Source organism: Pleurodeles waltl, chromosome 1_1 (assembly GCF_031143425.1).
Source record: "Pleurodeles waltl isolate 20211129_DDA chromosome 1_1, aPleWal1.hap1.20221129, whole genome shotgun sequence".
NCBI lineage: Eukaryota > Metazoa > Chordata > Amphibia > Caudata > Salamandridae > Pleurodeles > Pleurodeles waltl.
The window spans coordinates 758898251-758913975 of record NC_090436.1 but is presented as its reverse complement, the minus strand read 5'-3'; positions in this window follow the sequence as shown (position 1 = coordinate 758913975).

Here is a 15725-nt window from a genome sequence, read left to right as displayed (position 1 = left end):
TGTGTATTTTGAGCGCAGCGGTATGTACCGCCAATGGTTTACCGCGGTTGTAAGACCACCGCGTTGATTCATGGGACGTGATACTATGGGCGTATTCCTGTTGGCGTAATGGTGTGGGTTTTGGTACTGCCAGTTTATCACTGACCTTTGGTGTGGCGGACTTGTGTGGGTGTCTCTATTATGGTGGTATTCTCTGCGTGGGTCATAATACCCGTGGAGGATTACCACCACGGGCATGGTATCTTGGCAGCCGTCGGCACGCTGGTAGGCGGCATTTACCGACAGGGTTGTAATGAGGGCCTATATGTCCTACCGTAGTCATACACTGCACCCTGCCCTTGGGGCTACCTAGGGCCTACCTTAGGGGTGTCTTACATGTAAGAAAAGGGAAGGTTTAGGCCTGGCAAGTGGGTACACTTGCCAAGGCGAATTTACAGTTAAAACTGCACTGACAGACACTGCAGGGCAGGTCTGAGACATGATTACAGAGCTACTTATATGGGCAGCACAACCAGTGCTGCAGGCCCACTAGTAGCATTTGGTTTACAGGCCATTGGCACCTCTAGTGCACTTTACTAGGGAATTACTAGTAATCAAATATGCCAATCATGGAAAAGCCAATTACATACACATTTTGTAAACGAGCACTTGTACTTTAGCACTGGTTATCAGTGATAAAGTGCCCAGAGTAACAAAAACAGAGTCCATCACACATCAACAACCTGGGAAACCGAGGCAAAACGTTATGGGAGACCACGCCAAGGATGAAAAGTCTAAAAACCACAATTCTCTTAAGATTGGCAAACATCTTCTTTTTCAAATACAGTGTAATACCGCAATTCAGTCATCATACAATTAACTGTTTTCACATCCCAATAATCAGAAACAACTCTGGGTATTATTACTTAATTCATTGAAAGTTTAAACACATATGGTATTTGAATTACCTCTTTGGGGCCGTATATATCAAATGTTACTTCATCCCAAACAATCCCATCAGGAATTGGTATAGCGGAAATGTTCACAAAAGACAAGTCTCTGTGGACCTTATGAGAAGAAAAATGTGGTTCTAGGGCCTCATCCACCAGTTCAACTGTTGATCTTTCAGGAGGAAAATGACCATGTATTATTAAAAAGAATGTTATGACAAACCCAATCCAAAGTAGGAAAGCCAGTACGGTCAAAGAAAGCCACAGATAGTTCCATAGAAAAATAAAGTAATTTGTTTTAAGCCAATTTATCAGCTTACGTGTTTGTGACAGTTCAGGAATAGAAGAGGCGAATGAGTCCTTTAAAATACCTATGGTGGCAAGGTGGCCAAGAGGAAATGCAATACTCATTGAAAGAATGAATTATGCTAGTGATTAGTCTGCAGGAAATGGAATTTTTATACACGTAAGGAAAGCAAATGCTGTAGTGCAGCTATGCGTCTTTGGTGGATGGATGGAGGAATGGATATAGATTACTGGATCAAGGCAAAATGCAGAATTAAACACAATTATTATAAAAAACTAAAGAATGTAAAGAAATCTATCAAAAAACTAAAAATAAAATTAAAATAAAAAACAAGAAATTAAAACAATAAAAATAATAAACTAAAATAGAAACCTAAAATAAACAAATGATCAATAATTATCAATGTTCAAATGTAAACCTATGCAAAGACACACTGGTTGGATGCACATAATGGCTGACAGTCAAATGGTCAAACAACAACAAGGAGCAAGGAGGCATGGCAAGCAAAGAACACATGCAAGCCTATGGCAAAGGGACACTGGCTGTATGGACAAAATGGCCACAGCCACATGGTCAAACAACAAGGAGCAAGGAGGCATGGGGAACAAAGAAAGAACACATGCAAGCCTCTTGCAAAAGGAACACTTGCTGCATGCACAAAATAGCTGCCAGCCACATGGTCAAACAACAAGGAGCAAGGAGGCATGGAAATCAAAGAACACATACAAGCCTATGGAACAGGGACACTGGCTGGATGGAGAACATGATCGTCAGTCACATGGTCAAACAACAAGAACAAGGAATAAGGAGCCATGGTGAAAAGGAAAGAACAAATGCAAGTCTATGGCAAAGGAACACTGACTGAATGCACAAAATGGCTGCCAGCCATATAGCCAAACAACAACAAGGAACAAGGAGACATGGCAAACAAGGAACACAGGCAAACCTATGACAAAGGGACACTGCTAGATTGATAAAATGGCCACATGCCATGTGGTCAACCAACAACAACAAGGAGCAAGGAGGTATGGGGAACAAAGAAAGTACAAATGCAAGCCTATGGCAAAGAAACACTGGCTGCATGCACAAAATGGCTGCCACCCACATGGTCAAACAATAACAAGGAACAAGGATGCATGGCAAACAAGGAACACATGCAAGCCTATGGCAAAGCAACACCGGCTGGATGGACAAAATGGTCACAAGTCACATGGTCAAACAACAATAACAAGGAGAAAGGAGCCATGATGAACAAAGAAAAAATAAAATACACGTCTATGGCAAAGGAACACTGGCTGAATGCACAAAATGGCTGCCAGCCATATAGCCAAACAACAACAAGGAGCAAGGAGACATGGCAAACAAGGAACACAGGCAAACCTATGACAAAGGGAAACTGCTAGATGGATAAAATGGCCACATGCCATGTGGTCAACCAACAACAACAAGGAGCAAGGAGGCATGGGGAACAAAGAAAGAACAAATGCAGGCCTATGGCAAAGGATCACTGACTTGATGGACAAAATGGCCACCAGCCACGTGGTCAAACAACAAGAAGAAGAAGCAAGGATCCAATGTGAACAAAGAAAACCCATGCAAGCCTGTGGCAAAGGAACACTGGCTACATGCACAAAATGGCTTCCAGCCACATGGTCAAAAAAACAACAAGGAGCAAGGAGAACAAAGAAGAACACAAACAAGTCTATGATAAAATGACAAAGACACACTGGGTGAATGCAGAAATTGGCTGCCAGCCACATGGTCAAACAACAACTGCGAACAAGTCGGCATGGAGAACAAAAAACGAATGCAAGCCAATGGACATAGGCTACACGTATCTAACACACACACACACACACACACTAGCCTTAAGGATGTATAATGGTAACACTGAAGAAAACACAAACATTAATTCAGCAATGCAAAACACAAAAATTAACTGAGCTATAAAAATTTCACAAGAAAACTACACACATCCTCGTATGCTATCATATATTATTTACCACACAACATATACACTTTTTGCACAAAAAATGAATCAAAGAAATAGCCAACATTTCAAATTTAATCTAATGGCATCTCTTTGCTAAATGGGGTTAGAACAACTATTAGTAGTGGCCAGGCCTACTATCTGGATGGCCCTTTGGAAATCTAGGCCACATAGTGAAATAATAATGCAAATGTTACAAATGTAGAAAAGGACAACAATTTTCCATTAGATGAAAAATCAATTAAATGCAAAATAAATAATAATTAGGCCCATACATATATGCAAGGTCACCCACCACTGTAAAAGTGTTGAAATCAATGAACAATGAAATACTAGTGCACGCCCAAGCAAACATACAACACCCTTATTCAACAGTTTTTTAACTTACTTGTGTGATTTCACAAAAAAAAAAAAAAGTTATTAAATCCAAGGGTATATCCAGGAGACAAAGAGAGTGATCCTTCCACTGCGAAATCCAAATGTAAAGTGACCAGAAGATTGAGAAAGCACTGAGAGGAGCCTGCTGGACAGGAACAGGAAGTTGGAGTCTATGGGGCACTTCCTTCCTGTAAAAGAAAAAGGCTTCTCAATCTAAAAAACAACTTGAAGTGTCCATTGGAGAAGAAAATCCAATGAAAAAACACTTTTTGACTAGATTTAGTTGTATCTGGAGAAGAATCAATCAATCAATCAATCAATCATAGAATTTGTAAAGCGCACTACTCACCCTTGAGAGTCTCAAGGTGCTGGGGGCGTTGCTGTTACTGCTCAAACAGCCATGTCTTGAGGCATCCCCTGATGATTAGCAGTCCTGTGTCTGTCGCAAGTGGATAGGAAGAGTGTTCCACATCTTGGTGGTGAGGTGGGAGAATGATCTGCTACCGGCGGTCATTCTGTGGATGCGTGGAACAGTGGCGAGGGCAAGGTCAGCAGAGTGAAGCTGTTGAGTTGGAGTGTAGAAGGAGAGCTGTCTGTTGAGGTATTCTGGTCCGGTGTTGTGCAGTGCTTTGTGAACGTGGATGAGGAGCTTGAACGTGATTCTCTTGTTGATGGGGAGCCAGTGCAGGTTTCTCAGGTGGCCTGTGATGTGGTTGTGGCAGGGGATGTCCAGGATGAGGCATGCAGAGGCGTTCTGTATTCGTTGTGGTCTTTTCTGGAGCTTGGCCATGGTTCCTGCGTAGAGGGTGTTGCTGCAGTCCAGTCTGCTGCTTACGAGGGCTTGGGTGACTGTCCTTCGGGTTCTGGTGGGGATCCATTTGTAGATCTTCCGAAGCATGTGGAGGGTGTTGAAACAGGAGAAAGTGACGGCGTTGACTTGCTGAGTCATTGATACCGATGAGTCCAGGATGAACCCCAGGTTGCGTGCGTGGTCGGTGGGTGTCGGTGCGGTTCCTAGTGTGGCAGGCCACCAGGAGTCATCCAAGGTGGAGGGAGTAGAAAATCTACTTCAGGTGCAGGACTGTTTTGGCTGCCGTCGCAGCCGTAAGCAGTGAGAGTAAATGTGAAATCTTGCATGCACGGCTGGAAACAGCACGATCAAATGCAAAGTCTGCGCTTTAGTAGTATTGTGGAGCTCACAAGAGAGCACCAAAACCCAACCTCACACTTCCAAATGAACTCCACTTTGCACCAGATTGCTGAATTTGGGAAATCACAACTACTCTGAGTAGCACGAAGTACCCAAATTCCACAAACTCCGTGGGTGGAACAGATTTCTACGCCTGGGCCTACCTTTGTTATGAACCATCCACTCGAGAAGAGCATGGTCTGTATAAAGGATAAATTCATGTACCTCCAAGTGATATTGTATAGCTTCTACAGCCCACTTAAATGCTAAGGCTTCTTTTTCCATGGTTGCTTAGTTCTCTCTGGAAAATAGATTACCACTCATATATAGAATGAGTTTCCTTTCTCCTCTCTTGTCTAATTGTGCCCAAACTGCACCCAACCCAACCATCCAAGCATCAATTTGGATGATAAAGGGCTTTGAAAAATCAGGACTACAAGGTGGTCTAGCTTTTTGGGAGAATCTGGGTATGAATCTACGGTAGTTACCCGCCAGTCCTAAGAAAGCCCAGAGGTCTCTTTTTGTCTTGGCAAATGTTATCTTGAGAATGGCTGCAAACGTTTCTTGTTGAGGTTGTATGATGCCTTCCCCTAACAAGTACCCTAGGGATTTTACCATTCTGGTGGTTAAGTGGGTTTTGCTGGATTAACATAAAGACACACAGACCCTAAGGGCCCCAGAACGCCCCCTAACATTTGTGGGAGAGTTTCCCAGAAGGGACAGTAAATTGCAAAGTCGTCAATATAGGCCACTGCATAGGGGTTATGTGGTTTTAATACCACATTCATCATGCACTGGAAGGTGGTAGGAGCCCCGTGTAGCCCAAAGAGAAGGGCAGTGATCTGATACAAACCCCCTGGATTAGGGAAGGTGTTTCTTTTATTGTCTTGGGGTTTGAGAGGGACCTGCCAGTACCCTTTACACAGGTCAGATATTCAAATGTGTTGGGCATCACCCAGTTTCTCTATCATTCCATTAGCTCTTGGGATTGGATATATGTCAAACCTAAAAATTGTATTAATTCCAAAACTCAATACAAAAAAAAAGTGACCCATGGTTTTAGAACCAAGACAATAGGGGAATTCCTTTCAATTGTAGATGGTTCAGTTACAGCCAACTGTAGCATGGATTGTACCTTTTCCTCTATGACCTTTTTGCTGGCCTCGAGCACCCTGTTGATTCTTAATCGTAACTTGTCACCTGGGTTGGTATTACTAGTGTGTGATATTAAGTGTGTTCTCCCTGGTGTGGTGGAGGATCCTTCTCAATATGGTGCTAACTTTTCTACCAATTATTAGTTCTGGATGGGGTCCATTTCAGTGTCAATGCAGGTTAAAGGCTGGATGGTTTGTTCTTGCGAGATCCCAAAACTTACAGAGACAGGTCCTCCCCATTTTTTGAACACATTGACATGATAGACTTGTGTTTCTTTTCTGTCTTTGTTTATCTCTGCTTGGTGGGTAGCAGGGGATATCTTTACCAGGACGATAAAGGAGCCTTGCCCTCAACACAACATTTTTTTTTCTTTACAGGGTAGCAAAAAGTACCTGATCTCCTGCGATGAACTCTCTGATTTTTGCTCACTTATCATATTGAACCCTTTGGGCCTGTTGGGCCTGTTCTAGATTTATTCTGGTTATTTCTATTATCTAATTTACATAAGTTTTTACTCCTATTACGCATTTTAATAGGGGTTTGGAGCCATCTTTCTCCTGTTTCCATGACTCTTTGGCCATATCTAACATTGAGCGAGGTTTCTGACCAAGAGCTCAAACAGAGAGAAGCCAGAACTGTTTTGCCCCAGACATTTTATGGAGAACAAAGCCAAGTGTAGCATTTGCTCCCAGTTTCGTGCTTCGCAATCCATTTATTTTTTTAGGGTGGTTTTTAAAGTAGCGTTGTATTGCTCCACCAAGCAGTCGGTTTGGGGATGATTTGCCACAGTACTAATTTGATTTACCCCTAGTTGTGCACAAATCTGTTTAATCAATTTTGAGGTAAATTGGGCCCCTTAATCTGTGATTACTTTACAGGGAAAGCCTACCTAGGAAAATAGCTCAATAATTGCTTTAGCAATACAGGTGGTGTTTAAGTGTCTGAGGGGGCGGCTTCTATGTAATGAGTGGCGTAATCTACTATAACAAAAATATATTGATACCCGATCCTTGAAGGTAGTAATGGGCCAATAATGTCCATCTCAACCTAGGAAAACTGTTCATTGATTATAGGAAGAGGACATAAGGGAGCTCTTGAGTAGAGAACAGTTATGTAGTTGACAGACTGAGTATTACTTACATTTGTTTTTATATGGCTGTAAATATCTGGCAAGTAAAATCCTTCTAATATTGATTTCTCTGCCTTTCCTGGACCATAGTCCCCCCCAACAGGGGGCTATGTGCTAAAAACAAGACCTTGTTTCTAAAGGGAGTGGGTATGAACAACTGCTTGGACTGTGACCCCCCCTTTTTGACACAACAACCCATTTTGTGTAGAAAATTGAGGGCCCACTGTTTGTGGATTCTCTTCCTCTTTAGCATTATTTCTGTAACTGGAGTCCTTCTCACTGCACTGCTCAAAAATTCATATCAGATTACCAAATAAATTCTTCTTCATACACGGGCAGCCCTCTTGAGAGCTTTTGCTTCTGAGCTCTTCTCTCTTTTTGACTTTTTTGTTTGTTTGGGGAGAGGCTGATCAGTATCTTCTACTTGGGAAAAGGGAGTATTCTTCAACCACATTTTCCTTCCCTCCAGATTTCCTGCACCAAGGACTCTAGGTTGGGCCAATTGGTAGCCACAATGAGTGGTTCAGGGTACTGTGGTATTATCCCTACTTGTAAAGGATAGCACTGGATCTTGCTCTTGTTGTGCATTGATGGTGGTGAGAGGATACTTCTTCTTAACTCCATGCACACACTGGATATTTACCATACACTTTGGTGCAGTGATCCCTTGGATGACTTGAGTCATGATGACATTCTGATGGCATCCAGTGCCTAGGAGAGCTGCAACAAAATCTCCATTCACTTTCATTGTACAACAAAAGGGCAGTTTAGTTCTTATAGTGGTATACTATGATGATCACACCGGGCCAGCATCCATGGGTTCTTCTTTTTGTGGCATGCTCTGACAATATGTCCCCATTCACCACAATAGAAACACTGAAGCTCCAGTTGTGGGGGTCTCAAACCGGGTCCATTCACTATAGGTGTGTTTTCTGGTTTTCGGGGACCAGGAGGTTTAGAGAACTTTACAGGTCCTGAAATCTTCCCCTGCCATCTGCTCTGCTCTTTTCCTTTGGTAAGTTATTGGGTGTGACTATGAGCACTTGCAATGTCTACGGCTGTTTCCATGGTGACATTACTGTGTTGTCTAACCCACTTCTTTATGGGAGAATGTAGGGATGTTAAAAACTATACCAGATAGATTTTCTCCATGATCTCTTCTTTTGTGCTGTCTCTGGTCGGAGCCACCAGTCGGTGAAGTCCCTAACCTTATAGTACAGTGCTTGGGGAGGCTCATGGAGTCCTTCCTTTATTTGCGGTAGACAAACATGTTATGTTTCACTAAACACCCCTATCAACTGCAGAATATGTTTCTTAAGATCCTCTTAGAGCATTATTCCTCTAGGGTTGGTGGCTTAGTAGGCAGTTTGTAGGTCTCTGGTGAGAATGAGACCTAAATACTGGGCCCACCTGTTTGCAGGCCAGAGTACCCCTTGAGCCAACCATGCCAAATTATTGAAATGAAATCATGGTCCTCCCCCTCCATATGCTTTTGTAACACAACAGAGGGAAGGGTAATATGCCCTTACTGTTGGCCTAATACATAAGCCAGTCTCCCAATTGCTTCATTTTGTGACTGAGCCATATCATCCATTTTCTCAGCCTGCCTTGTCAGGGCTGTCGAGAAGATCTTTCTGTCCTCTTCAGCAGCCAACATATATTGTTCCATGACCTTTTCTAGCAGGTTCTGACCTTCCACCATTTTTTACATCAAAGCCTCCATTTCATCTTCTGGCAACACTTATGGGAGGGAAGGGCAGAAATAAGGCTTCAGAGACTAGGTAGTACAGCCAATGTTGCCTTCTTATTGAATGTTTATACAGTATAAAAAATAAAAGGCAGTCAAAACTTGTACACAGAATTACAATCCCTGGGTGGGGAGATAGGGGTGGGAAGAATTAACTTCTTTCATTCTATTCTTCTTTTATAGCGTTCTGAGATGTGGGATAACTGCCAAAGCAAAATATGGATAGCACAGTGAGAATAACAATATCCTTTCTCTTTAAAATTTCTACCCCACCAAATCACCTGAGATGTGTGTCTTATATTCTCTATGTTTCTCTTGTCTTTTATGGACGTCACTATAAAGACGGAGGAGGTGCCCATTTTCAGCTTCCCCAACCAGTTCCTCACTGCACTAGACACAGCTCTCCAGAGCTGTGGTGGGCTGCTGCACCATCTTTGGCGGTATCCTCTAGGTGGTGTTGAAACAGTCTTTCTGTAGTTTCCTCCCCTTTTTTGGTGTCCCTGTATCTTTCTCCTTCCTCCTCCTCTTTTCCAGGAATGTTAACATTGGCATTCCTTTCTCTCTCTTTCTCTGACCTCATGTTGCATCCCTTTCTCCTGTTGCTTCCTGCTCTGTCTAGCTTCCTATCTCTCATCCCCAGTCCAATCGGCTGGCCTCCTTCCCTGCCGGGACACAACAGTTGTTAGCTTTATTCACTTTTATTTCTAGGGATTGTTGCCTTCCCTGCCAGCCATGAAAAGAGGAAGGACATTGAGCTCCCGAAACCGGTAAGGAGATGAGTTGGGAGGAGTTTCTGACACCCACATCATCTGCTTACAGGGCATTCCCATCTAACACTCCAGGGGCTCACTCAAATCCTTGCACCTGTGTATCCAGCAGTAGAGACAAGGGGCATCTCGGTAATGTTCTCTTCTCTATTGGAAAGTTCTGGGACACCAAGCAGTAAGATCAGTGTACAGGAGCTTGACATAGCTAATGTATCAGGGGCCAAAGTTCATCTTAGTGAGGAGGTTGAATAAGTAAGTCCACCAATGATGTCACATTCCTTATGAAAGTTAATCAGAGGCAGAACCTTTATCCCTGTAACCTAGCTGCCATCTCCAAACATTGTGGGCCCTGTGAATGTTGTGCCCTTTGAACTGGCCAGGCATAAATCTAGATTGGTTGAGGTGAATTAAAGAGCTTACCACCATCAACAGTTGGTTAGCCTATGCTTTCACCTTGAACTTCACCTCCAATTTGATTACGGCGATGGGGTGATATGAGGAACATAGAGTAGGAGGTTGACCCAGTTTTGGGTTAACAGATATGTCAGTAAGTCACAGATATGGAGGCAGTTGGCAAACCTTGAGCACCTCCTGAAATATGTCTGCTGTTGCTTGGCCCAATTGGGTCCAGTATGCTTTGGAAAGCTCCACTGGGGACCAGTTCAGACCAAGGATTTTACCAGATTGTAGTTGAATTAAGGCTTCCCCCAATTCCTCCTAAGTAACCCCACCCACAGCACTGCTCTCTTCTGCACTAAGGCAGCAGGTTGGCCGGTCTGCCATGAAGGAGGCCAGATCAGTATCTATGGGTCTCTCAGTTTATTTTTAAGTATTCTAAGATGAATGCCCCTTTATGATTGCAGCATGAGGCATACGACTATGTGGGGTAGCATTGTGCATGCGGACTGCATGCATATGTCTTTGTGTGCCTGTACTCTAAAAAGGTCAAACTTATTGGCTTTAGTTATGATTTTTTGGTTATCGTTTGACACTCAGAAATGCAGTGCAGGGGGTGGAGATATGGTATATTTAAAAGTGGTAATGAGTTTCAAAATGGCAGATGCAGACTCTGTCAAAGGAAATTGGGTGGTGTCAGTGGTAACTGATAGATTGAGATGCCACCCTAGTGAAGGGGTCTACTTACTTTGCTTACACTGGGCCCCCTGGCCACATAGCTACGCCATTGCTAGTATGACAAGGAAAGCATGGCTTCAGACAATCCAATGTACCCTGGCTGCTGCAGTTCGGACCTGTAGCCTGACCTGTCAAAATACCCCTTTTCAAAGGGGGGAAGTCTTCCTTTTAAATACTATTAAGTCACTGCTATATAGGCCTTTTGGCCTACAAAGTAGAGTACATGGTCTTTAAAAGTGAGACAGCTGAAAATGTAATGTTACTATGTCAATACAGTGTCAAGCCCCACAAAGTTATTTTCACTGTAAAAAGGTTCTGGTGTCATGGTGGCTCTCATTATAACAATAAGACTGCAGGTCTCGGGTGGCAGTACAACAGGATTGTGTGGAACTGAGCCCAATCTCACACCGTGTGACAACTGTCAGTCCAACTCTTCTGGCAAATAGCAGTACCTCACCAGTACCCAAGAGTAGAGGTGATTTGTGGTAGCTGTATGCATGACATTCTGATTTCTCAAGTTAATCGTGGTGGAAACGATCTTACTTCTTTTCTCTCAGTTACATTTGTTTCACAGATGCAAAGACAAACTGAAGAAGGAATTGGTGCAATTAATTTATTGAAACGACTACATCCTAGATAAAAAGGCAAAAAAAAGTGAAACATAAGAAAAGTCCCACCATAGTGTCACAAAGCTAAGTGTCAGAGTTCCTACCTAAACCAATAAGGCTCTATATTAGAGCACAGCAGTGTTAGCCCTAATCCGCCCTTTAGGACGCTTTGGGAAGACATCATCCCACCTACATAGATATGGTAATAGCAAAGATGGATGTTGCTCTACTGAGAGTCTTTTTCCATGTAGGCAGAACAAATGTCTAGTCTCAGCAGAAAGTTGCAATGAAGTGAACAGCATGCAATGGCAACTTCTGGCTGTAATTTCTATCTAAAGTATAGGGGGCAGAGTGGTGTTTTTATAATAAAACATCTGATGTTGTGAGAATACTGCCCTAACAGAAGAATACATATGTTTCCATGAAACAACAGGGAATGTGATGTTCTGCTTTGTACCAGCAATGTTATCGTGTGCAGCCTTGAGCAATCACAGAGTGAAAATGTTGTACTAAGAATTGAAAACAACTTTCTAAGCAAAGCGAGCAACAAATAAAAGATTAAAAACATCACCACAGAATGAGGCTTTTGCTAAAATAATAAAATGAATTATTTTCTAGGCTAAAGGGCAGAAACTGCAGGCCTATGTCTCAAATAAGGTGCCCATAAAAATTATGCTAAACTAACCCCATGACACTCTCCCCTTGTCGGTTCAAAGTGTAGAGGTCTGCATAAATGTACCACGATAAAAATAAAATAAAATATGTTCATAAATGTCCAAGTTGACAATCAACACACACTGAAGCAGACCAAATAAAAAACGTTCAATTTAGAATATAGCAATCTTGTAAAAAGGCCAAATGTCAACATAATATCAAAAGTCAGAGTCATTTTGAAAATCACCAATGATATCCATAATAATTAAATCATGGAAAGATCCTTCTTCTGCAGGTGTTCATGTTACCAGATCTGTGCAAAGGAGGCGGCAGCATTCTGTATAGTACTAGATGCTAAGGTACCAAGAGCCACTTGATCCACAAAGGGCAGCTTATAGGAGGCTTCCCATAGCAAACACACCATCACCACGCATGTCTTTTAATGAGCCCTCAGGGAGAACATCAACAGATCAGCATCCACTGAAAGTAAGTGCCATGCAGAAAGACACAATTGCAGTGCACATTCGAAAAAGGTACCACAGGCAATACAACACATGCTACACACAGTCCAGGATTGGTCGAAATGATAAAGACCAGTTGCGCTCCAGTTCTTCAAGGAGTGGTGCTCCGAAATACTACATTATGCGTTCACAGCACAGTTGTGCTGGTGGAAGCGCCTTAAGTCCTCCTTGCTGTGATGGGACAGCCATGCAAAATAAAATGCCACCAATTAGACAAAAGGAATTAGGAATCCCCCAAAAATGCCCGGAAATATTGAATGTATGGCTCAGGGTATCATACCAAATATGGAAGAAAAGGTGCTGATGAACCCAGAACCAACAGCCCTAAATAAATGTACAATCCCGACAGCGTTGGACACATTGAAAGTTTCCAAATTTTATTGTAAATTGCATATAAAAAGCACTTTTTACGTTGTCTTCTGGGGCCTAGCAAAAATTCTTGTAAGTCTGTGTTGTTTGACAGGAGACTTAATTGTTCTATTACAGCTTCTAATGCGAACTTTCTAACCATTGCTGGTATAATTTTACATCACTGCTTGTTGTCACAATACCTGAATGTTCTGATGACACATAATGAGGGCCTGGTCTGCTCACTCTAAAACCCCCCCATGGATTTGACAAAATGTGCATCACAATCGTTTGTGTCCACTAGCCACAATAACCACCCGCCAGGACTTGAAAGTGTTGTGTTAAATGTTCCTTTCTGGACCCCACATTTGAGCTGTTCCTGTTGCATTTTTGCCATCTGTAAAGTTTTGTTGAAATGGGGATACTGGGCACATTCAATTCTTTAATTATTGCCAAGCCTAGACAACTCATCTGCTGCACTGTGTCATTTACAAATATCATTTGTAAAGGTATGAGGCATGCTCTAAATCAAGCATCTCTTCCCTGTATTTGTCAATTTTTAGTTCCCCAAACACTCTTTAAGTTAATCAACTTCATGCAAAAATTATAGTCTTCTATGGCGAACTGGGAAACTTTGTGTCCATTAACAGTAGATTGTGCATTTCTATTGGAGGCAATTTAAAAATATAAGAGTCATCGTTTTGAACATCATGCCCAGGAAAATATGCAAACCTTTTCATATATGTTTTAGAACTCCACCCTGGTGGGGTAGGGCAATGTTCCCATTGTGTATAATTAAATACGTTGTCAGGGTGCTAACTTGATGAATAAAATGATGTCCATAATAATTAAAACAGAACATATCTCCATATTTTCTTTTGTTGGTAAATATCTTCACTTTCAAATACAGTAAAATATTCCAGATCAGAAAGCAAAGTATCAACTGTTTCTACATCTCAGTCATCAGAAACAACCCCAGGTCTCATCACATCATTCACTGAAAGTTTGAAAACATATGGAATTTGAAGAACCTTTGTCGGGGCGAATATATCAAAAGATACTTTGGGCCTCATTATGACCTTGGAGGTGTCACGGTCGCACTGCCACCGAAGTGGCGGTCTGATCACGACATTATCACCGTGGCAGAGCCACCACGGTCCAACCGCTGACACCGCCAGGCTACCGCCAGCCTGCAGCCTGGCAGTTGTAATCTGCGAGGGCAGCGCTGCAAGCAGGGCTGCCCTGGGGATTACGAGTCCCCATCCACCAGCCTGTCCATGGCGGTTTACACCGCCATGATCTGGAGGACAGAATGGGGGTCTCAGGGGACCCCTGGGGGCCCCTGCATTGCCCCTGCATTGCCCATGCACTTGGCATGGGTAGTGCGGAGACCCCCATGCACAACCCCATCGTGCATTCCACTGCCCGAATCACAGGCAGTGAAATGTGCGACGGGTGCTGCTGCCACTTTGCAGCCAGCTTCATTAGGAGCCGGCTACAGTGTTAAGGTCCTGAGGTGAACTCCTAATAGGACCGGCAGGGTTCAGGCTGCACAGGCGGTCTGATGGCAGGAAGAATTTGGCGGACAGTGGAGATCTCTAACAATCCAATAAGGAGTTGGTATAGCAGAAATGTTCACTAGCGACAAGTCTCGACGGACCTTATGTGAGGAAAGATATGGTTTTATGATCTTATCCACCAGTTCAACTGCAGAGCATTCAGTGAAGATAACGACAAATGTGTGAGTAAGAAAAAGATGATGACAAGCCCAATCCAGAGGAGAAAGGCAAGTAAGTATAGGCAATAGATAGTTAATTCTGAGTCAATTTATCAGCGTATTTGTTCTTGACAATGATGTCGCAGAAGAAGTGGATGAGTCATGATGTCGGCAAGGTATCCAGAAGCAGTTCGTGCAAAGACTGGAGCCATGTTTAGAAGTGGAGAACTGGCAAAAGTCTCCCTTGGTGGTTCATAGTAAACAATTCTATCAGTTTGAGCCAAATTTGAGTAGAGTTGCTCTGTATTTTGGACGTTTCTTGTCTCAGGTGACAATAGTGGTACTAGTGAAAGATAATTTTCCACCCTCACCAAGCAAAGGAAGTGTCAGCGTTTCTGCCTAAAACCTGAAGAGAAACTTCCTCGTCCATAGTGAGAGGGATTCGCAAACTTCCCAGGACTCTTCAAGGTATGCTGTGTAGGATTGGCCACATGGTATAATTTGACATTATCAATGGAGACAAAGAGGTTTTCCTGTAACTTAGGCAGCAATGGTAGAATAACAGTTCTGGTACCGTGTATTCCCAGGACTGGAACCAGTGCACAATATGAAGGACCAAACACTTTTTTCTCAGCAATCTCTTCTTGTACTAGATCCCCAACTTTCAGAATCCAGCCGGTAGATGTCATTGGTGTATCCCTTATTCCCAAGGAGGCGGCACAGACAGACATGTTTTCATCACAGAACTATTGTAATCTCTGCAAAACAGTGACACTTTCACTTATGTCAAAAAGCGTGTCCGCCAACTCCCCGCCAGAGCCCTAAAGATGTGGAACATACATATGTGTACCAAATAGCACCTCATCTGGGGTACACCTCCCAGAGTCTATCAGGACAGATTATTAGGTGCTCTTTGGACTCCATACAGGTGATTAAGCCAACTATGACCAGTGCCTAATACTCTTGCTATTAAAGATTGCTTTAATTCTCTGTTCTTCTTTTCCAGTGCACTGTTACCCTCTGGATGGTAGGGGGACAAGAAATGGAGTTAGACCCATAATGGAGCCATGGTGCCTGTGAATGCCCTTGAAGCAAAGACAGGGCCCTGGTCCAAGTGGAATGCCGCAGCTGCATATGTCCCAATAAAGACGT